The 22773-nt window shown below is 50.5% G+C and overlaps 1 long non-coding RNA gene across 1 annotated transcript; it reads left to right on the plus strand.

Annotated features, from left to right (window-relative positions):
* The first annotated feature begins 5400 nt into the window (after positions 1–5400).
* On the plus strand, positions 5401–9919 carry LOC131381886 (uncharacterized). Its single transcript, XR_009210917.1, has 3 exons — positions 5401–5477; positions 9648–9767; positions 9851–9919. It is a non-coding gene; the product is annotated as an uncharacterized LOC131381886 (long non-coding RNA).
* The last annotated feature ends 12854 nt before the right edge of the window (positions 9920–22773 follow it).

Raw genomic sequence — 22773 nt, forward strand, 5'->3', positions numbered from 1 at the left:
GACGACGGACCTCAGTCAGCTGGGGGCGGCTGGAACAAAATACCAGGCTGGGGCCTAAACCACAGCACTTGTTTCTCACAGTTGTAGAGGCTGAGAGGGCCAACATCAAGTTGCCAGCAGATCTGTGTGTGGTGAGGGCTCTCTTTCTTGTTTGGAGACAGCCCCCTTCTTGCTGTGTCCTCACAGGGTGAAGAGAGAGCGCTGATCTCTTCCTCTTCTTGCAAGGGCCCTGAACCCGTCATGAGGCTCCACACTCATGGCCTCATCCAAACCTGATTCCCTCCCAAAGGCCCCTTCTCTGAATACTCCTCTATGGCAGATTAGGACTTCAGCATGATTGTGAGGTTGGAGGGGGACACGAACATTCAGTCCATAGCAGATTTTTACTGTTGTGTTAAGCCCTATATTTGGGGGTTATTTGTTACACAGCAGTGGATAACTGATACACTCCCTGATAGCCTATTCTCAACACAACAACCAAGTGGCCTTTAACATTTTAAATTTAGTTATGTTAATCTACTTAAAGCTTTCCAATGGCTTCTTATCACTCCAGATAAGTTCTTAGCCCTCACCATGGCCCAGAAAGCTGAGCATGACCTGGTGTCTGCCTGCCTCTCTGTGCTTGCTTCCCCACCCTGGCCCCTCCTGCCCTCTGTGCACACTGATTTTCTCACTGCTGCTCCAGCATGCCAACCATGCTCCCACCTCCCAGCCTTCACCACGCTCTGCCTCCTGTCCTGGACATTCTTCCTCGGACTCACTCATTCCCCTCAAGCCTCACTTAAATGTCACCTCCCCGGGAAGCTGCCCTCAGCACCCACTACGGCAGCCCCATGGTCTACTGCTGCCTGTTCCCTTGCTGTGCTGCATCTTACCTCATAGCACTGGCAGAGCAGGTGTGCATGCATGTGTGCACATGTGAGTGCACACGGGCACGTGTGAAGCTGTGTGTCACATGAATGTACCTGTGTGTGCACGTGTGAGTGTGCATGGGATATATGTATGTGTGTGTCATGTGGGTGTGTACATATGTGCACGTGTGCACATGTGAGTGTGCATGGGCATATGTGTAGGTATGAGTTGCATGCATGTGTGGGTACATATGCATGTGCACATGTGAGTGTGCATGGCACACGTGAATGTGTGTGTCACAGGCGAGTGTGTGGGTACATGTGCGTGTATCTGTGTGCATGTGAGTGCATGCACACACATGCACAGGTGTGTACACACAGGTGTGTGAACATATACACAATTGTGTGGATGCACGTGCATGTGCATATATACACATGTGCATGTCTGTGCACGTGAATGTTCTCTCTCCCTATTAGAATGCAGGGATGCTCTCGTTTCCCATCATGTTTGCAGCAGCTGGCACAATGCCCAGAACATGCTGTGCCCTCAGTGGATAGTTGACAAACACACCTGTGAGTTAAACAAAACATGTGTTACTCAGATTCTACATGACAGGCACTGGGAGCAGTGAAAAAAGGAATGGGATTCCTGCCCTCCTGAAGCTCACGGTCTAGTAAGAAAATAACTACCAGATCTTAACAGTCCTGTGTGGTGAATGTCATGCTAGCAAAATCCAGAGCGCTGGGGGCAGCCGGAAGGGCTCACGGAGTCCAGCCTTCTGCAGCAGGCGGGGTTTTCACACCTGCTTTGCCTGCAATGGCAGGACAGTCAAGGCTTCATTGAAAACATAATTTTCTATTATAGTAATTCCCATAAAGAATTGTTACTTTATAATAATGATAATTATTTTGGAGTTATCTGGAATATTAAAAACAATGCAGAAGTCTGACGATAACAGATTGGGCCATGTTACCCTTGCACCTGGGATATGTGGGGTGGGCTGTTCGTTACACAGCTATTAAAAGTCGTGACGTCATAGCATTTTCCAGGATGCCTCAGCTGTACACCTCACTCCAGCAATACTATCAGCGTATGAGTGTTTACTTTCATGTAGCCGTGAGCACCGCCGTGTGTGCCTGATAACACACATACACGCACTCAACTTACATCAAAATGTTACCATTTTATAATTCTGAGTGATGAGATTGTAGGTCATTTTTCTCATAGCATTTAATATATTACAACGTTTTTGCCAATATTCACTAACTTTATTACAAAATAAAATCAATAAAATATTTCTAGAAACCAGCATCATAAATATGGGGTTTTGCTTACTTTCTTTTCAGGTTGTATAAAGTGTCCAGTTGTCATATCCCTGTGCTAATGGATCTTCTATTTAACAGAAAAAAATACAGCCCTGCCAGGTGCCACTTAGCACCGTGACGAGGTCCGGGGCACACTGGTGACTTGGAAGAAGTCAGCCTCACGGCCCAAAGGGTTCTGCGTCTTCTCCCCTTTCCTTACATTGCTGTCCCGTTTTGGAGCAATATTTTTCAGGAGTTTGCTTCCAGGAGGGTCTGAGCCTTGGTAGCTCATCTCCAGGTCAAACTGTTTTTCTGTTCCTGGGAATGTGGTTGATGTTGCCTGTCCTTCGAGATCAATCCCTCCCGGGGACCTAAGGTTCTGGCCTGGCGTCTGGGCCCTGGCTGATACAGGAGCCGAGCCAGGGGGCCCTAACGGGGCAGGATGGCGGCACCTCGCTTCTGGCCTGGCATCTGTGCCCTGGCTGATGCAGGAGCAGGGGGGCCCTGACGGGGCAGGACGGTGACGCCGCCTCTCCACGCCTCCGCAGCGGAAGATCGTGCCTCCTGGTGGGGGTGATTATTGATTAAAGCGTCTGAATTCAATCAGAAACTGTTTCCTGGTCCTTACATGTGTTTTCATTAGGAACAGACATGACCATTCTCTTTCCTTCCCTCTATTGATTTAAAAAGAGCAGCCTGGCCAAAGAATAAAGAAAGCAGCCCAGCACACACACACACACACACACACACACACACACACACACACGCGCACCCCCTGACACGCATGCACCACCCCCACACACACACGGTCTCCTCCCACACGCACATGCACACACAGGAACCAACATACTGTAACTTTTCTGTGTTTTAGAAAACTCCTCTGTTTGTTTAGGTTGTGGGTAGAAGGACTTGGGAGCCTTGATAACCTCTGACAACTATGTCCCCAGCCGGGTGCGGTATGGTGGCTCCCTGCACATAAATTGGCTTTCTCCTTTTATTCATGATTCATGCCTCGAATAAAGACAGCAGCAGATGGTACATCTGTTTGAAACATTTCTTTGCAACAAGGATGCAGCCTTGAGAATTGTTCGATCTAAGCATGACTATGAAATTTTGACAGAAAGATATTTAAAACACAGGTCCAAACATGGAATGATTCAGAAACAAGGATAGGTACAGATAAGTCACCCTTCTTGACCACAGAGATACAAACTATTGGATTCTGAACAACCATTAAGAGTGTTTACCTTTATTTTCTTTGATTGTTGTGAAGACAAAAAACATTGAGATATGTGAATTTGTTGTTTTTAAACATGGTTTATCAGTTCCTCAAATATGCCTACTTCTCTCCAATAGGAAGCCAGGATGGTACATTTCCTAATATCTACTTTCACATGCAGACCACATCCATACGCATGCAAGCACACGCTCATGCACACACATGGCTGCGGGTGTGGTCCAGGAGCCGGGTTCCAAGTCAGGTGGGCCTTGTTGAAATCTCAGCTCCACCTCGGACCTGCTGTATGACCCTGGGGAACTTGGAATAACCTTTCTGAGTCTCCAGTTCCTTATCTGCAAAATGGGGTAAAAATAACGTTTTGAAGTAGAGTTGCTATGAATGTTTGCGGGTTAAAATCCCTGGCGGTAAGTGTGAGTTCCTTCTCATGGTACCAAGATCAGACCCCACCAAGGGCTGGCAGCTCTGGAACCAGCAAAGAGCTGCACCTTCTAGGTGCTTGTGAGGTGAGAAAAGCATTTGGAGAGAATTTATCAGTGTTTCCTTCTTTTTTTTTTGAGACAGAGTCTGGCTCTGTCGCCCAGGCTGGAGTGCAGTGGCATGATCTCGGCTCACTGCAAGCTCTGCCTCCCGGGTTCATGCCATTCTCCTGCCTCAGTCTCCCGAGTAGCTGGGACTACAGGCGCCCACCACCAAGCCTGGCTAAATTTTTGTATTTTTAGTAGAGACGGGGTTTCACCTTGTTAGCCAGGATGGCCTCGATCTGCTGACCTCGTGATCCGCCCACCTCAGCCTCCCAGATGGCTGGGATTGCAGGCGTGAGCCACCGTGCCTGGCCTGTTTCCTTCTTCTTTAAGCCAGTTCAGCCCGTTTCTAATCCCCGAAGCTCTTTGATTGTGCCCTCAGTGTAAATACTGAAGACACTTTGGTAGTAACAACAACACAAGAAATCACTGAAGGTAGAAGAACGCATCAGGAGAGGAAAAATGGATAGTCCCTCCCAACCTGATCTCTCCATTTAAGTGATTTGGATCGGAAGAGCAAACAGTTTCTAGCAGATGTTAACACCAGTTAAATAATTAATTCCACAAGCTCAGTCATGGTGTTGGCAAGTCAGTGACCTAAGGCCTCTGTCTGAGCCTGAGCGTCGAGTGACTCAAACTTCGCTTCAGGCATGAAGTCAGGCTGGGCAGGGACGGGGTGGGGCCGCCTTAGGGTTTCCAGGCCATCTGTAGCTGAAAGCCAAGTGCGACCAGCAGGTCAGCACCCCTGCCCCCCGCCCGGCGTGCACTTCCAGATGCCTGGGAGGGTGGTGTGGCTTTAAGAGCTCTTGGGAAGGCCAAGACCACTTCCTGGCTGAAGATGGCTGTGGCCAGTGTCTTGGCAGCATCCAGGCACTGAAAGGATGACTAAGTTTCTCTCCTGCTTGGAGAGCAGGGGGGATGATTACCAGGAAGGCAGAAACTTGCCTTCTCTTGGAAAAATGCAATGAAGGGATTCAATTTCCAGAGCAATTAATCTAGTGCCTCTGGGGGTTTTACCTGTGACTTAGGAGCTGCCTTCTGTGACCCCATTGAGGCCTGGGAAGACCGCCCTTTCTCAGTGCTGCTTGGAAGAAAGCGTTTGATTCAAGGAACATAGCACAGGCACCTCATGAGTTATGCATGAAAAATCAGCAAGGCACACAAAGCCAGGCTGGCAAAGACCAACCTGATGGCACACAAAAGACAGAGGCTCTGGTCGAAGGAGGCCACGTCCTCGGAGGACCTCGGGTGCTGGGTCAGGATGACAAGGGTTTACGTTTAGAATAAGTTGGGATAATGTCCAGTGACTCGTTTGGTTCTTTGAGTTAAAAAAAAAAAACACAAGCAGCATTTATGTAACAAGTCTTTCAATTCTGCGCGGTTTCCAGGGCCCTCTGCGGCATCCTGCTAAGCAGGCGTGACGGATGACGGGTGAGCCAGGGCCATTGGCCACAGCCCTTTCATTTTCCCGCAGAGCTCATCAGGAAAGGCTGCTCTGACACGGAACCAGTAAGCCCTTCCCTCTACCTGCCGGGTGATTCGCACAGGCTCTGAACCATCGTAAGTCCCGTGCTCATTCGTGAACAGGAGGGTTAGAACTCTACCCGCTCGGGGACCACTTCCTGTGGTCTCCTGTATCTGATCTTCTGAGGAAGGGAGAGGGGGCAGAAGCCCAATTCTTTCACTTTCTCACCATGGAGCCCTGAAAAGTGACCCCTCCCAAGATATTTTTACTTCCTAATCTTCAGAAGCTGTGACAAATATCTTACATGGTAAGAGATGGGATTAGGTGAGGGATCTCTTGAGGAGGAGTTGATCCTAGATTTGCCTGGTAAGCCCTAAATGCAATCACAGGCCTCCGGGTGGGAGAAAGGCAGAGGGGTTTGGTCATAGACACACAGAGAGGGCAGTGTGGAGATGGAGCCTGGAGGTGCGGCTGCAGCCAGGGGAGGCCTAGAGCCCCGCAGAGCGTCAGGAGGCTGGAAGGAGCCTTCCTGGACCTTCAGGGGAGCTCACCCTGCCTGCACCTGGAACCGAGATGACGGGTCTCTGGCTGCAGTTCTGTGTGCCCTGCCTGCACCTGGAACCGAGATGACGGGTCTCTGGCTGCAGTTCTGTGAGCGGGTAGATCTGCTGGTTAAGGCCACCAGTCAGTGCCATTTGTCCCGGCATCCATGGGAGAGAAACACAGTCCCTTCCTCCTTCCTGGAGCCCCCTCCCCTGTCCTTGGCTTATGTCCTCTGGCATGTCCTGAGCTGTGGCCACAGCGAGCCTCAGGCTCCAGGCCTTTCTGCCCAGCTTCTGCTATGGCCTAGCATGGTGGACCCTCCCTCTCATCCCCGCCCTGACTCCCCTCATCCACCCAACTGTCCCCACTCAGCCACTGCGAGCACTCCCAGGAGAATGCTCTGTTCATTGCTCGGCACTGACGGTTGTTTTATATAAATATCACTCACGGCAGTGGCTGCCTCTCCAGGGCAGAACCCACGTGGCAGCTTGTGTGTCCTTATGGGCAACTTGCTCATGACTTTTCATCATCACTGGAGGTTTAACAAAAATCTCATTTATTCAATTCCAGGCTGGAGGTAGCCTGCATCATTTCTTCATCTGGTAGATAGTATTTTTTTTTTTTAATTCGAGATTTAAACCCTTTCTAGGAAACAGACATCTCTAGAGAAAAATGAAAGCATAAATCTACCTCTGTAAGCTTGAAAAAATAAATTACAGTAAAGCACTGTTAACTCAGACTAACTTGAAGGAAATGCTGCTTATTAGCGGAAAAGATCATTTAAAGTAAAATACACGTGGTACCCACCTTTGATCACTGTGGATTCTGGAGCAATGTTCGTATTCCATGCCAGGATGCGAAGGGCCAGGTTCCCCCGTGGGGTTGTTTCTTCTGCCCATGAGGGTCCACTGCCAAGGAGGGACACACGCAGGACAGTGGGAATTTAAAGGATTCTGACTGTGTCTCCCAATGCCCCAATGAAGGGCTCCGGAAAAGTGAGTGGGGGCCGGGCACAGAGCCCAGGTGAGGGTCCCGGGCTAGGCCTCGCTCCCAGCTCCATGAAACCTCAGCCCTGCTGGCTCCAGAGGCCAAGACCCTGTGATACAGGAGTTATTAAGAAATAATTTTTAGGCAGATAGTAAAGGTTCTTGGTGTAAACTTTCCTGTAATAAAAAACGCCGGAACCATCTCTTTTCTAACAGAAAAGGCAGCTTGAAGGGCTGGACTGGCAAGCTTTGATATGCAAATGCCGACCATCAGAAACTGGGTCCCTCAATATGGCAATTCCCGCTGTCTTCTCCTTGCCAGCACGTGTACCAAGTTCATGGCCACCTCCAGATAACACGAAGTGTTGGGAACATCATGGCGACCCACATTTGCATATTAAAGGGCTAAGGTGGGAGGGCCAGGTTTTTCTCAGGCTATGTAAATGACACACCTGATCAAGCCAATCCCCTCGGCCTTTTGCAAACCAGACACCGCCTCCTCCAGCATCGCAATATAAGCAGGCGCTTTTCCGCCCCACACGGGGGTTTTCTCTTTGTTTGAATCCCCCTCCCTCTGCTCTGCACAGGGGAGCTGCTTTCTTCTTCCTTCCTTCTTTCTTGCCTATTAAACTTTTTGCACTGGGCCTGACGACCCTGCCAGTGGCTCAGGGGCTGAAGGGGCTGAAGGTGCCTGGACCCAAGTGACCAGTAAACAGCCTCGATCTCTCTCTGTCTCTCTGCATCTCTGTCTCTGTCTCTCTCTCGTCCAAATCTTCGGAGGCAGCCTGGCCTCCTGGGGATAGTGGGCTAGGCCTGTGAGGTCGGGGGGATCCAATCGCTAAGCGGAGGATGCAGAGCCCAGCCCGCCCTGCCTCCCTGGCCCCATTGCTGTCAGGGGCATGGGACACACTGCCTCACTTCCTCACCATGGCCAGTGGAGACGGGGCAGGGGTCTGGCATATGAAAGCGCCGTCCTGTTCAGCCCTGCCCCTGCAGAACCAGCCTTGGGTGTGCCTGGGACGGCTCCATGGAACAGGCCGCTATGGATTCCGCCGTGACAGTCAGGATGTTGGAGGGCCCCTGCCACCATAGGGCCCGACTTGGGGCAGCCAGACCTGAGTGGGAGCAGGGGTGGCCTGGTGGGAGAGGCCTCGGCTCACCACGCGCTGGCTCTGTGACTCTTATTCAACCAGCACTGACAGCCACAGCCTCAAAACCCTCTGGTGCGAGCTTGGAGTTCGCGTTCATCCTTCCGTGTTTTCGGGGGACTGAGCACATTGCTTCCCGGCCTCCTGCTCCCCACAGAGATGAGGCCGTGCTTGGGTCACAGCTTTTCCCCTGGAGGTTACATTCTGCTCTATCTTCAGTGTCTGTGACATGAGCATGTGTCTGTTATGTGTGTGTGCTGTGTGTCCCTGTGTGTTTGTGTGCTGCAAGTTTGTGTGTATGTGTGTGTTGTGTTTTGTGTGTGTGGTATGTCTGTGCATGTGTGTGTCTGTACGCTCTGTGTGTATCTGTGCATGTGTCTCTATGTTCCTGTGTGTGTGCATGTCTGTATGCGCTATGTGTGCGTGTGTGTATGCTCTATGTGTCTGTGTACATATGTGTCTGTATGCTATGTGCATGTGCATGTGTGTCTGTGCATGTGTGTATACTCTGTGTGTCTGTGCACATGTGTCTGTATGCTATGTGTGTGTGCATGTGTGTGTCTGTGCATGTATGTCTGTACACTGTGCATGTGCATGTGTATGTCTGTACACTCTGTGTGTCTGTGCACATGTGTGTCTGTATGCTATGTATGTGTGCATGTGTATGTGCACGTGTGTGTGCATGTGTGTCTGTACACTCTGTGTGTCTGTATGCTATGTATGTGTGCATGTGTATGTGCATGTGTGTGTCTGTGCATGTGTGTCTGTACACTGTGTATGTGCATTGTATGTCTGTGCATGTGTGTATACTCTGTGCACGTGTGTGTCTGTATGCTATGTGTGTGTGCATGTGTGTGTGTGTGTCTGTGCATGTGTGTCTGTACACTCTGTGTGCGTCTGTGCAGGTTGCATGTGTGCATGTGAGACCTTGCTTTGTTTGCCACATGTGGCAGCTCCCTAGGAAGGCGCCTCTGTAGGGTCCTGTTGCTCAAGCCTTCCCGCTGAGCTGCCTTCATGCTGCCCAGACCCACAGTTGAAAGCTGAGCTCTGCAGCCCGTGCCCGGAGTAGGGCCTCTCCTTGCTGTGTTTTTGCTGCAGGAAGCAGCAAAATGGGTGCTGGGTGGAGACGAGCCAGGCCCCTCCACGTGCTGCTCTCGGGCCCCTGGAGATGACCAGGCCAGTGAGGGTGGGGCCCTAAAAACCTGTGGCCATGGGAGGGTGTGCCCGAGCCTGGGTTCTCCTCCTCATGGGGGCCCTGGCCACCAGCTGGGTGTGCACTTGCAGCGCCAAACACGCCCTGAGGATCCCACTCTCCAGCGTTGCTGGGTCCTGCCTGGCGCTGTGCTTCCTGCCAGCAGAGGGTGCAGTGACAGCCTGCCTCGTTGTTCCCTGGTGCCCCCAGTGACTCTGTGCCCCAGAACCCCTAGGCTGACCTAAGCCCCAGTGTGGCTGCATTGGAGATGGGACCTTGAGGGAGATCACTAAGGTTAGACGAGGTCATGGGGGTGGGCCCTGATCCCATAGGATTAGCGTCCTTGGAGGAAGGGACACTGGAGAGCTCTCTCTTTCTCTCTCTCTCTGTGCACAGAAGAAGGAAAGACCTGTGTGGGCACAGCAGGGAGGCAGAGCCCTCTGCAAGCCAGGAGGCAGCCTTCTCCAGGAACCAGCCCTGCCCACGCCTTCATCTCGGACTCCAGCCTCCAGAACAGTGAGAAAACAATTTCTGTTGTTAAGTAGCCGGGACGACAGGCATGCGCCTCCACACCTGGCTAATTTTTGTATTTTTTATAGAGACAGATTTCATTATGTTGCCCAGGCTGGTTTCGAACTGCTGGACTCAAGCAATTCACCCACCTCTGCCTCCCAAAGTACTGGGATTACAGGTGTGAGCCACTTTGCCCAGCCTCCAGAACCTGTTTATTTTCCCAAATGGAAACTCTGTCCCCATTAAAAACTCACTCCCCTTCCCTCTCCCCAGCTCCTTGCAGCCCTCACCCTCCTTTCTGTCTCTGTGGTTTGACTCTGCTAGGGAACCTCAGATCAGTGGGTCCCACGATTATTGTTTATGCTGCTTGTATCTTTAGACATAATTGAGTTTTGAAATAAAAAAAGAAAATCAAAAATAAAACATCAAATGTTAAATCAAGAATTCAAGCTGTCTATTTATTTTACAAAGAATAACATGGCCACGTGAATTCACGATTCTAATGAAGTGTGACCTAGTCCTGTCACCCTGAATTCATCAGAGATCAGGGACGTGGCCTCGGGAACCTCAGGTCTCAGGGAATCCACCAGGCCTTTCCCACACAACCCAAGCAAGAAGCACAAGCGCATCTCAGCATCTCTGCAAGTTTGTCGTCTTTCCTTGACTTCAACCAAATCTTCACAGAATTAACCTCTAAGAGTCAGGCCCAGGAGAATAATTAGCAAATCAATGTAATTTTTATTCCTTGTCTACTGGTATGAGAACTGTTAGATTATCAAGCCACTCTGTAATGAATGTCCCTTAATTAGCGGAGTTGACTCCACAAAACCCGCTATGAACATATTTGGGGCACAGCCATATGCTATAAACTATAACAAAGCAAGGCCATCATGAGCACAAATTCAGGGCAGGGCTCAGCTCTGAGGGGAGCTCGGGGGTGGGACCCCCGCCTTGGGTCCAAAGTTGTTTTTCTTAAGCTGGGTGGCGGGGCAAGGATATTCGTTACTGCCTCGTTGTACTGTGTAAGCGTGTGGTGGTGCCTATCCCATCGAGAATACAGAACAACAGACAGAGGACATTCATGCTCACTGGCTAGCCCTTGGGGCAGCGGGGCAGCGGGCAGGGCCGGAGGGCATGAGAGGGGCAGAGGCGCTGCAGAATCCCCAGTCTGGAGACACTTTGGAAGGTAGCACAGCGTGCGTGGGGGGCAGGGTCAGGGAGCAGGAGGGTCCACACTTGCGTGGGGCAGAGGCGGGGTCCACACTTGTGTGGGGCAGGCGCCGGGTCTACACTTGCGTGGGGCGGGGGGCAGGGTCTACACTTGCGTGGGGCGGGGTCTACACTTGCGTGGGGCAGAGGCGGGGTCCACACTTGCGTGGGGCGGGGGCGGAGTCCACACTTGCGTGGGGCGGGGGCGGGGTCTACACTTGCGTGGACATCTGGAGGGTCAGAGAGGCTTCTCCGGACTTCATCCTGAAGGGGTAGAAACCAGCCTCCTGCTGGGATTCTGGAGGTTTCCTTGTGGTCCTGGGGTGGCCGGGTTCCTGATGTGGGTCCTCTTGCCCAGGGGGACGGAGGATCAGCCTGGGGCTGGGTGAGGGCCTGGATCTTGGAGGCTGCAGCTTAAACAGAGAGAAAGGAGCGGATCTGAGAGATTTTCAGTTGCAGAGATGAAATTGACAGGCCAGTGTGGTGAGTTGGCGCAGGAGGCTGAGACAGGGTGGAGCTTCCGAAAAAAGAAACAACATTAAGCTGAGATACAGCCGTGCACACCACGCCGAGCGCTTACTGAGTGTTCTGTGCCGGCAATTTCATCAGCTATTTTGTCTCTCAACCTGTCATGGGGGGATCTCTCTGCAGTCAGCCCCTCCCCAGACAGAGCCACCGCCTGGATCCGGGATCTGAGGATGAAAGCGCTGAGAGCCCCTCGTGGACCCTGGAGGACAGATGAATCCGTGATGGGCGGAGCCACCTCAGGCCCATTGTGAGTGGGATCGCGTTGGCTTCGCCCATGGGAGATGCCACTGCAAAGTCCAAATGCCTGAAGAGCCCCGACGGAGCCACGCCAGCCAGTTCTTTCTCCCTGAGGCACCTGCTGAGCTGCCTCATTGACTTCCCCGCCCCAGTGGTTTGGAAAATGGGATGCCCATCATTTGAGCTGTGACTTCTGCCCCCTCACAGCCAAGTTGTATCTTCACTTTACATTAATGTTAAAAAAATAGGGGCCGGGCGCCATGGCTCACGCCTGTAATCCCAGCACTTTGGGAGGCTGAGGTGGGCAGATCACGAGGTCAGGAGATACAGACCATCCTGGCTAATACGTTGAAACCCCGTCTCTACTAAAAAAATACAAAAATTTGCCGGGCGAAAGTGGCGGGTGCCTGTAGACCCAGCTACTCGGGAGGCTGAGGCAGGAGAATGGCGTGAACCCGGGAGGCGGAGCTTGCAGTGAGCCGAGATGGCGCCACTGCACTCCAGCCTGGGCGACAGAGCAAGACTCCGTCTCAAAAAAAAAAACAAAAAACAAAAGGAAAGGCGCGCGGCAAAGTCTCCAAGTCCAACCTGTGACGTATTTTGCACTGCTTACCCCATTTAATAGAAGCTGGAGAAAAAGGATGAGTGGCCCTGCCTGGAGTCATGGCATTCACATCGTGATGTCCATCACTTCACTTACATCACTTCATAAGCAATTTCCCAACATTTCTGAAGCCGTAGTCACAAAAAAGAAATAAGGAATCATGCAGGTCAGGTTTTGAAAATAGATCTAAAACCCAAGGCTAAACTTTCTAATAGCCAGTCATGCATAAGATTTAAAATCCTCCTCCTTCTAACACTTTTCCATGTAGATGTTCTCGTCCAGCCTCAGCTCAGCAAACTCAGATGAGAGCGAAAAGGGTGTTGGTCTGATGCGGTCAGCAGATGTGGCCTTATGCCTCCATGGGTCACTCACAGGTTTGATTGATGCTTGTTGACTTAAGGATGTTTCTGCCTGAGCGCTGGCTCAGGCCTCCTGGGGCTCGCTCTCCACCAGCGATTCCTCCCTCAGTTTCCACGTTTGCTTCTGTGACGGGCCTTTCCTTGGGTGCGTAGAAATAGTCACATCTCATATGTGGTTAGAAAATTATCCCTCAACACTGGGTCCCCTTCTTTCTCTAATTCTTGCCTTCTCTTCACAGCGAGTCTACTCAGGACAGTGCTGTGTGGACACGCACGTGGCCAGGCCCTCTCTCTCCCTCTCATTTCCATGGCACCAGTTATCACCTGTGCACCAAAAACTCCCAAGCACAAGTTCGACCAAATGACCTTCCCTGGAGAGCGCCTGCCCTGCACGAGCCGCCTGGCGACCTTTCTCCACCCCTGCCAGAGGGACCTCGCCAAACTCAGAGGTGAGCAGGCCTCCACCTTGCCAAACATCCCTCTGGGCCTGGCGGGGAAGGTCGGAGGCGTGGGCAGGCGAGGGCCTTGCTGACCTGACCCCATCCACCCGTTCACCTCCCCAGCCCAGTCACTCACCATTCCTCCCCCTCCAAGGAAGCCCTGGGCTCCATTTCACAGAACACATGAGGGCCCTAAGAAGATTCCGAGTTCTTTCATGTTCTGCGTCTGTGTACACGCTACTGTGGACAACTGTAGTGTCCTTCATGACGCAGCTCCCGCTCCCTCTCCTCTGGAAGCTTCCATGACACCCTGTGTGGGGTGAGACCCCTACCAACCACCTGCCGCTGTCACACCCCAGCCTGCCCGTATCGGAGAAGGTACAGCCGCACCCCATCACGGACAGGGAGCCCACTGGACAGAGATACACCTGACACTGTAGGGCCCTCCCTTCCGGTATCTTCCAAACGGCTCATGGTCGATTAAATAGGAAATCATTAAGAGAAATACCGACAGAAACTAAATATTTCCATGGCCACTTAGACACAATATTTTGTTGGGGACTCAGGCTTTTTCTCTAGCAGGAACTCACTGGGGTTTGTGCCTTTCTTGCATGAACAAATGCCAAATGATCCTCCGACAATTTTCTGCTCATTTCCGCAGAGCAGGGCGAGGACTTCACAACCCTGCAGAGACAAACACGCTTTGGGACTTTTATGATGTCTCCATCTGCTCCTAAGTCAACAGCAATTTTTGTAAAGCAGACAGTTTCTATCTTTCCAAAGCATTCGCCTTAGTTTTTGAGAGAAACAAAGCTCTCTCCTTTCACGCTCTGCATCTTAGATATCATATTATCATATTGTATTAATCACGTCCAGTCTTTTCTCTTTGATCACATTTTTTTCAGTAATAACACATGTGACTTCAAGCACAGTTTAAATGAACTACCTAACTTGTAACAGAGTAAATGAGAATTCTTCAGGAATTCCTGGCCCCATGTGGTCACTGAGGGACCTCGCTTCTTTTGGAGCAGGATGGGAACCTCTTGTCGGCTCAGGGCTCTCTGTGCCCAGACCCCAGACACCTCGCCCTGCTGTCTTTCCGCATGGCAGCCCCATCATTTGCAATCACTCAACTCTCTGCTTTCATTTGCCTATCATCTTTCTTTCCTTCCAGAACACGACAACCATGAGGACAGGGACTTTTGTCTGTTTAGATGATCACCGTATATAACTACACCAAAGAGCAATGTTTCAGGTGCCTGATACAGAAATATTTGTTGAATAAATAAATTTTCCTTTTTACTCATCTCACCATCAGATGGAGTTTGCATTCGTTAAAAATTAGGTTTGGCTCTGGTTACAGATATTCAAAATGTCAGGAGTTTAAACAGGGCAGAAGTTTATTTCTGTTTCTCTTGAAGGTCAGGTGCAGAGACTTCGGGGCTGGTCACAGGGCCCAGAGTGCTCTGGAAATTTGTGGGCCAGGACGCAGCCTCAGGCAGGGCTCCCGGAGCCGTGCCCCCATTTCTTTCCCATCCTTTGTCCAGAAATTACACACATGGCCACACTTACTGCAATGGGAGGGAGAATGTGGTTTTCATTCCAAGAGGCTGCTGTTTTTCCTGTAGATAATGGGTAGAACAATTAGCAGCAAGAAGCACTCTGCTGCAAGCTCGCCTGTGTGATGAGGTGGAGAGGCACTGAATGCCCCTTCCTCGTCACTGTGTTGACTTTGGTGGAGGTTTATCATGATTGACTAGGACAATTTTCACAGCTTCTAGCATGTCTGCACCGAATCTCTTCCCGATAGAATTGAAGGTGAACTCAGGGCAGCATGGAGTGCCCACCCAGCCTCCTCCCAGCGTGTCTGCGTCTCCGCTTAGTCCCAGAAGTGAGTTGTTTGGTTGCATGTGGATCAGCCTTTGGAGGGGAAGGGTCAAGAACCCTCAGTGGATGACCCTCGCTTTCCAGGATCTGAGGCGGCACAGGACAGAAATCACACCTGCCCTGTCGAGGGTAGACACAGTTCATGTGGAGCCTGGGATCTGGGTGGGAGATGGGGGCGGGGGACTCCACAGGTTCAGCAGAAGAGGAGGGTGATGGAGGGAGGGTGCAGGGCGAGCCAGGCCGCGTGTCACTGGCAGGACACGGCCACTTCCCTCCCAGGTCTCCTGCTGATCAGAACACGAGCACATGTGCCCGGGAAGCTCGGTGGATAAAGGCTGTCACTCGTGCTTGTTTGGGAAACTGGGGGGAAGTCCTGATGAAAAAGGGGTGCCTGGGAGTGGGCTGGAAGAGCTTTAAAATGCCAGGCTGATGGGGTAACTGTGGGGTGTGGGGTGCCCGGGCTCCCCAGACCCCTTAGTCAGTAGCTTCACGTGGCCTCCTTCATTCATACATCCCCAAGCCACAATGGAGCAAGGCAGAGAGAACTGCGGTGGCCCCAAAGTAGGGGGAAGAGGGTCCAGAGTGGCTCCAGGCACCTACAAATGTCTCCTGGGGATGGGGTCTTTGAGGACCTCAGGCTGCCTTTCCCATCACCTGTTTTAGTGACCTTCATATCTTCTCCTTTTAATTTTTATTCTTCTGAAATTAGCCTATTTAGGAAGTACAGTATAATACCTATAAATATTCTCAGCCTCGGAAAGATTTACTTTTATAAAATACACAACGAAGTAAGTTGTGCAAAACATCCGACGTAAGATATTTACAATACCAGCCTCTCTCTGAGCTAATGGTGCCTGGAGCCAGAGTTTCCAAGGGTTCCGGGACCCAAGTGCACATCACAACCTGCAGAAGAAACCACTCCTCATTCAGACACTTAACACTGTGATGTCAATATCTGTAGATACACATGAGATTGACAAAGTAGAGGTGTGTCTTCAGAGTCCTCTTGATTTCACAGTTGCTTTTTGTGATTTTTGTTGGTTGTTCATTTCAGTTAGTGGACAGTAAGAACACCAGTGCTACCCATGAGCAGCCAGCACAATGGATTCTGACATCGAACAGCTCCTTAGCAAGTCTGGGAACCCTGCCATGAGACGTCATGCAAATCCAGTTGAGAGTCCTTTGTCTCTTATGATTCTAAACAAAAGTACCACCTTCTTTGAGGAAAGTGGAGTTGACCCACCCTGTGACCGGCAAGTACCCACTGGAGAGCACCTTCCCTGGGGGTAGTTTAGTTTTCCTTTCAATGCCGTGAACAATTTCACTTCCAATTAAGCACCAAAGCAAAAGATACACAGAAATAGTTCATTTGGAAGAGGATGGAGTCAAATCAGCTGTTTTTCTTTTTATTATACTTACTATAATTTAAAAAAATCCTAAATGAAGGCTACATGGAGAGAATTCCTCCTGTTAGGGACTGGCCTGACATTGCACATCTCAGGTCTTCTGTGCAGGCAGAATCCATGGCGAAGACGTGCCTTGTTCATCACCTGTACAGAGAACAAAGAAAGCAAGCTTCATGCTTCTCTTTCTCGCTAGAAAAACAAAAGCATGAGTCTGGAAGTCTATGCAACATGATATTGTTTTAGAAACTGCGGACATTTCTGTTTATATTTTGGGGTGTTTTTCAAGCACCACGATGGCAGCACAACCCTCACCTGCCCCAGCTTGATTTGTCAGATTTCACCAGCTCACTGCACAGGCTGCACAGATGGCACACAACAGCGTGTGCAGCTTACTGCTTTAAATCAACCAGCTTGCTCCTAAGACACCATTACTGCAGACTTTTTAATCTCTCTTACCCTACCCCTGGGAAAAGTCCTGGTAAGTATAACGTTCATGAAGTATCTTGCATAGGCAAGGATTTACTCAAATGCCAAAATCAACTTAAACCCGAGTTTTTCAATGCTAAGCATTGGGAGGCCTGAACCAGCTCCTATCTGAGGCAGCATTCACATGCTTGCTCTTCATACTAACAGAAATGTTCACTTTCTCTAGGGATGAGGAGTGGTTAGCAGAAGGAAATCAAACTTTTCTGGAAATGACTTCAGCATATTCATCTTGTAAGAATGTCTTCTGATATAATGCTTAAAAAAACAAGTGAATGTGAGAGTTGCTTCACAGAACTCCCCCCTGGGTTTTAGGAATTTCACCAAATACAGTCTGGGGACCTGGAGTCTTTCTGCCTGGTGAGTCCTGGAGGCGGAATCCGGAAACAGCCTCCGGGTTCTTGGATCGCAGCCTTCCACTGCTGGGCTCGGCCCTCCGTTGGGTCCCCCCTCACCCCACGCCCTTTCCCAGGGGCCTCCTGCTTCTGGAACCTGAAGTGTTCATTTTGGTGGGGCCGCGATTGGTGGGCTCAGAGCCAGAATTCCCCATCTCAACTGCCCTTTGAAAGACAAGGGCAAGAGGGACCCAAGTGACATGGAACAGAGCTGGGTGCCTGCCAGGGAGAAAGTCTACGTACAAGGAATGCTGTGAGCCATCTCCGCTTCCAGTGGCCAAGACCAGAAGTCAGCTGAACTGTGAACCTGGTGGGTCCTCTGGCCTCTGCATCTCAGCCGCTCGTTTGTGAAGAGTAAATGAAACAGCTTCTGCACAGAGCCCAGCGCTATGCTGGGTGCATCATACACATTTCAGAAAATGTACTCTGACCACAGCATGAGCCATGATGCCCACAGAAAACACAGAGTGTGCCCGGTGGGAGCTTCGGAAACAGGCGGAGTCCCCTTTGCCTGCCCCCAGTCTCTGCATCCATTCCCATTGGGCGTGTTATCAGATGAACGCAGAGGGCTGAAGCGCTCTGGCTTTTCATTGTGGGTTTTTGAGCCAATGTAAAGACATTTGTTCCCATGGACCCTGGATTTCCAGAGACACCCAGATATCAGGAGCGGCACAGCTGGCGTTCTGTGGAAAGTCATACCAATTATTTATGATCTAATGCTTTTAGATTAGAAAAATCAACAGCATTACATCTGGGGAAATAGTTGTTATGGTCCACTGTGTGATAAAAAATACAATGATCCAAGATCCTAAGAAATACAATATTCAAGACATAGGATGTCCGCATTCTAGTGTTTTCTGACTTTCAATTTATGTTCAGGCCTTTGTGGAATCAGTGTAACTTGGTGTAGAGATGGGGTGCCCCCACTGTCAATCACTCTCAAGAGCTTTGCTACCTCCTCCTCCCAGCCTCTCCTCCTAGGAAGCATCTGAAGCTCCTGGGGCTCCCCGGAGGCGGGTGCGCAGCCTGGGCCCCCAGGACAGGTAGTGGTGCCATGTTTCCAGCCCATCTCCTTCTTATAATTACAAGTAGAAGAAATAGAAGAAATAAATGGGCTCATGGACTATTTGATAATCCAATTAATGAAAAGTTAATCATATGAAACTTCCAGAAAAAAACATATTTTGACTAAGTAGCTGCTGACACGCCTCTAAAGTACTATTCCCCTGTAATTGTTGTCTGTGTATCCTTTGGTTGACTCTTCATGTGCCAAATCTTGTATAGAGAAAATTAAAAGTAAATTCAGCAATCTAGCATGCATGACCAAAAGTGGCTTTTATTACTGAGTTTAGGAAATATTTTATATCGAAAACTTCATTGTAATAGCATGCAACTTTTCACAATGTTTTCGTTTCCTTTGGGAAAACCTCTACCAAGTTGCTTTTGTCCATAACGATAGGACTTCAGAGCTGTTCGAGTCTTCCTCTGCTCTGACCCCTTTTAAATTGGCCATATCCATTAGGGAATTTGCTTTCAGTGCTCTCATTTTTATGATGTATGAAACTCGATGTCAAACTGTCCATTGTGTTCCCATGAGTAGCTCTTCTGTGTCCCTTGGATGACCAACCAGCTCAGGGGCCTATGGATTTCTTGTACTGGCAACTCCTCTTTCTTTTCTGCATTCTTTCGTAGGTATAGTCTGAGTGTGTATGATTGCAAGGTGCTTGCAGACTTTCTGAGGACAAGATGTAACACATCCTGAGACACGGTCTGATTTGCAAGGATGCATAGGACATAAACCACACACACAGAGGCACCTGCTGTGTGTAACCCAGCTATAGTTTTGCACCACACACACAGGAATTCTGATAAACTCTAGTTGGCACAGTTCACGTCAGTAAAGAAAAGCAAAGCCTGATGTGCTCTTCATGGTGGACGCTGTGTTATCAGTAGCAATCCTGGAGGACTGTGTTTTTATTTTGGGTGGGCAATGCGACCTGAGTCCCCCGTGTACAGTTTCACACTCTCGATGACTGGAAGAATTCTTTATAGATTGTTTCTAGCTCCTTATATTTAAACCTAATTTCTCCTCCGGTATTCACTGGCTGCCAAAGAACGTCCCCATCAGGACATGCCTCTTAGTTCTGCCCTCAGATCTAACCAAGAGGGCCATGCTCTGGATCTGCTTTTGGGAGGACCTCACCCTGGCCTTGCTCGGCCACCAAGCCCCACCCCACGGTGTGTCCCTGGGAGCCCTGGAGCCTGCTCCACTCTGCAGATTTGGCCAGGCATCCTGGGCCCAGGAATTCTCTACTCACTGAGCCCTGAGCCCCTTGATGGTCTGCATAAGCCCCTCAGTGGATCTTCCTTCTGAGGGTGGAGCGCACTGCGGTGTGAGCCCCAGGTCAATGAGGGCAGCGGGCGGGAGCCTCGGAGAAAGCATGGACCTGGAGGCCGAAGGGCCCTGCAGTGCACGCATGTGTCTGGGCAGGGGGCCCAGCTGGCATCGCCACAGGCCATGGGTGCCAGGGATGGGTGGGAGATGGGAAGTTTCCAGAAGGGTGGGAAGAGAAATGAAGTGCTGTCCAGAGGCTCACAGAGCACATTCGGTCAGGAACGCGATGCTGCCCCTCTAGGGCCTGCACTTGGTGAATGTTGGACTCGGCGGCTTCAGGTTTTGTTCAGCGTTTTGTTCACTGGCTCACTGTTGGCAAGTTTCTTCCTGCTGTCAATATCTATTGCCTTAAACCAGTCTTTTCCTTTCTTCTTGGGTTCTGTACCTCTGTTCATCAATGCATCCCTTCTGAAAATTAAGTAACACAAAGCATATGGCTGGGCTTAGGTCTTTATTTTCCTTTGAAATCCTTCAGCCCTGCCACTATTCAGTGTCCGGCCAACAGGGAAGGCAGAGATGCCCTGGTTTAGCATCCTCCTGTCGGGGGGAGGCGGCCGGAGTCAGGTTCAGGTGTGGCCGTGGTGGCTGCACCTGCTCCTCCTGCCATCAGCGAATGGTGCCCTCCCTGGCTCTGTGCTCACTCGGCTTTGTCTTTGATGCCTCTCTGGGCCCCGCATCTCCCTGGTGTTGTCCAGGCTCCTCACATCATTCCCCCTCAGGCTCGGGCTTACCCCAGAGCTCCAGCTTCTGAGTGTGTGGTGAGGGGCCCCCGCCACTGGGCAGCCACAGAGGGCGGAAGGCATGGAGGTGACAGTGGGAACTCTTTCGGGTGACCCTGAATAGACACCATCTGTTGGAACACTGCCAGAATATTTGCCTCTTCGGGCTGATGGATAAGGAAAATAATGCCCACTCAGTGCTTAGCAAAGGGTAGAGTCGGTGAGTGGTGGCAGGAAGGGGTGGGAAAGGGGAGATGGTGGTGGCAGGGAAGGGCCTCAGATCTTCCATCTGGTCTTCCTCACTCATGCCAGAGGCCTCTGCTGAGGGGCGGGAAGCCAGTGTGGGTAGCTGCGGACTGGGGCACGGCTTTTGGGACTCCAGGAGCTTGATTCAGCAAAACTTCTCCAGGGCCGAAACTGGCTTTGTGAGGGTGACTGCCAGGGCCTCATCGAGGGTTAAATAACCCATACAAGGAATAAGCAGGGACCAGTGCTCGAGCTATGGGGGATGGAGGATGTCGAAATGGGGAGAGGGCCCTGAACCACCTCAGTTGCGGGAATTGCCGGTTGGGGGTTGAGGCTCAGATGACAGAATCAGAATCTGCACTTCTAAGCAGAAGGGTATTTATTTTGGGGGTACTCAATGGCTTCCAGAGGCACTGGAGAAGCTAAAGAAGTAGAATTCACATTGAGCTTTTAGAAACGGTTCCCACAGCCTTGCCCCAGAACTGGGTCCCAAGGAAGCAGCTGCCTCTTCCTCACTCAGGAGCCTGGTGCACTGGGGGCTGTCACCCCAGAACTGGGTCCCCAGGAGGCTGTTGCTGCAGCTTTCAACTTTGGAATTACACCGCCTCATGCAGCCAGTGCCTGGGCCCCAGAACCTCCTCCGCGTCCTTAGGGACTGTTCTTGCAGCAGCCTGTATCCCATCCCACCTTGCGAGTCTGGCACAGGTGCCTCTGATGGAGACAACCTAAATGCTACCTGCAATCACAGGTGCCGAGTCATATGGGAGATGGGACTTTAGCTTTCAATCTCTGTTCAAGAGGTCGTCACATTAAAAATGGGAATGGCTATGTCCTGGCTATTCTGGGGACATGAAGAGGGGACAGAGAGGAGCTGGCTGGAGGAATAGAAATAGCCAAAGAGCTTGGTAAGATAAGTGTTCCTAAAATTTAAGCTCTTAATTCTGATGCTGTGTGATAAGCCCTTGAACTTGGAGTAAAACTCTCCTGTAAATAATACCTCCTGCAAGTGATTTCTGGGGGACGTTAAGGAAAAGTGCAAGAATTCTTCCTGTGCACATGATAAAAACTCAGTTCAAACTAGCTCAAGCAAAAATATTAATTTATTGTCTCATGTAACAGAATTCTAAGGAGAGGGTAGACTTCAGGCATGGCTGGATCTAGGTGCCCAAACCAGGTCTATCCCTGCCTTTATCTCCTGCCTTTGTTCTTCTTTGCATTGGCGTCATTTTTTAGAAGGCTGTTTCTATGTCCCACCTACCACTCCAGGCGGATGTAATGTGTACAACTGATAATCTCAGAAGCAGAAGGGTTCTATTTGTTCCAGTGTTTGTATCAATTCTAGAAAAAGGAAGTTGGCTTGCTTGGGACATGCACTGCCTTTTGGCCCAGTTGCTGTGTTTAGGGGTGCAGCATTCTCTGGACAGCCAGGCTGTGTCTGGGGACAGTGGGATTGATGGGCAGCCCCACTAGAATCATGCAGAATGGAGCAGGCTGGTCCACAAAGGCTCTGATTACTGCCGACACAGGCCCCCAGGGTGTGCTTGGAGTGGCATGGAGCAGAAATAAGGGTATGATCACCCACAGATATGAGGATCGAGGCAGAGGAAGCATGTGGGAGCCCCTCAGCAAGCCCAGACGCCACGCACCAAGGAAGCTTCCTCACCCGGAGTCCCCCGAGGTCTGGGGAGGGCGGCTGGGTCCGGCTCCATAAGCGGCACCATGGTTTGATGAGACTCACCTGAGTGAAAAGCACACGGTGACCCAGCAGGCAGCCAGGTCACTCGACACAATGCAGAGATTGTTTTTCTAACTATTCTGTTTGTCTCCGACTCCTGAGACGTTTCCTTTCATTTTAACCTGACCGATCTTCATCCTGCAACTTTGAGGCCGGCATGGAAACCACTCTCCTTGGGTCTCAGCAACTGGTGTATCTGAAGTTAGGTTTCCTGAACTGTGTTCTTATTTAATGATATGTCAAACTTTTTTCAGCTGATTCACTAAAACCTATCATCATCGACTCCATCTTTTCAAATATCTACGTCAAGAATACAGCTTAAAAAGGGTGAGAGGCTGCCCAAATCTGGTCGAAACTGAGTGATAA

The sequence above is a fragment of the Hylobates moloch genome, unplaced genomic scaffold, assembly GCF_009828535.3.
Source record: "Hylobates moloch isolate HMO894 unplaced genomic scaffold, HMol_V3 SCAFFOLD_2, whole genome shotgun sequence".
Classification (NCBI taxonomy): Eukaryota; Metazoa; Chordata; class Mammalia; order Primates; family Hylobatidae; genus Hylobates; species Hylobates moloch.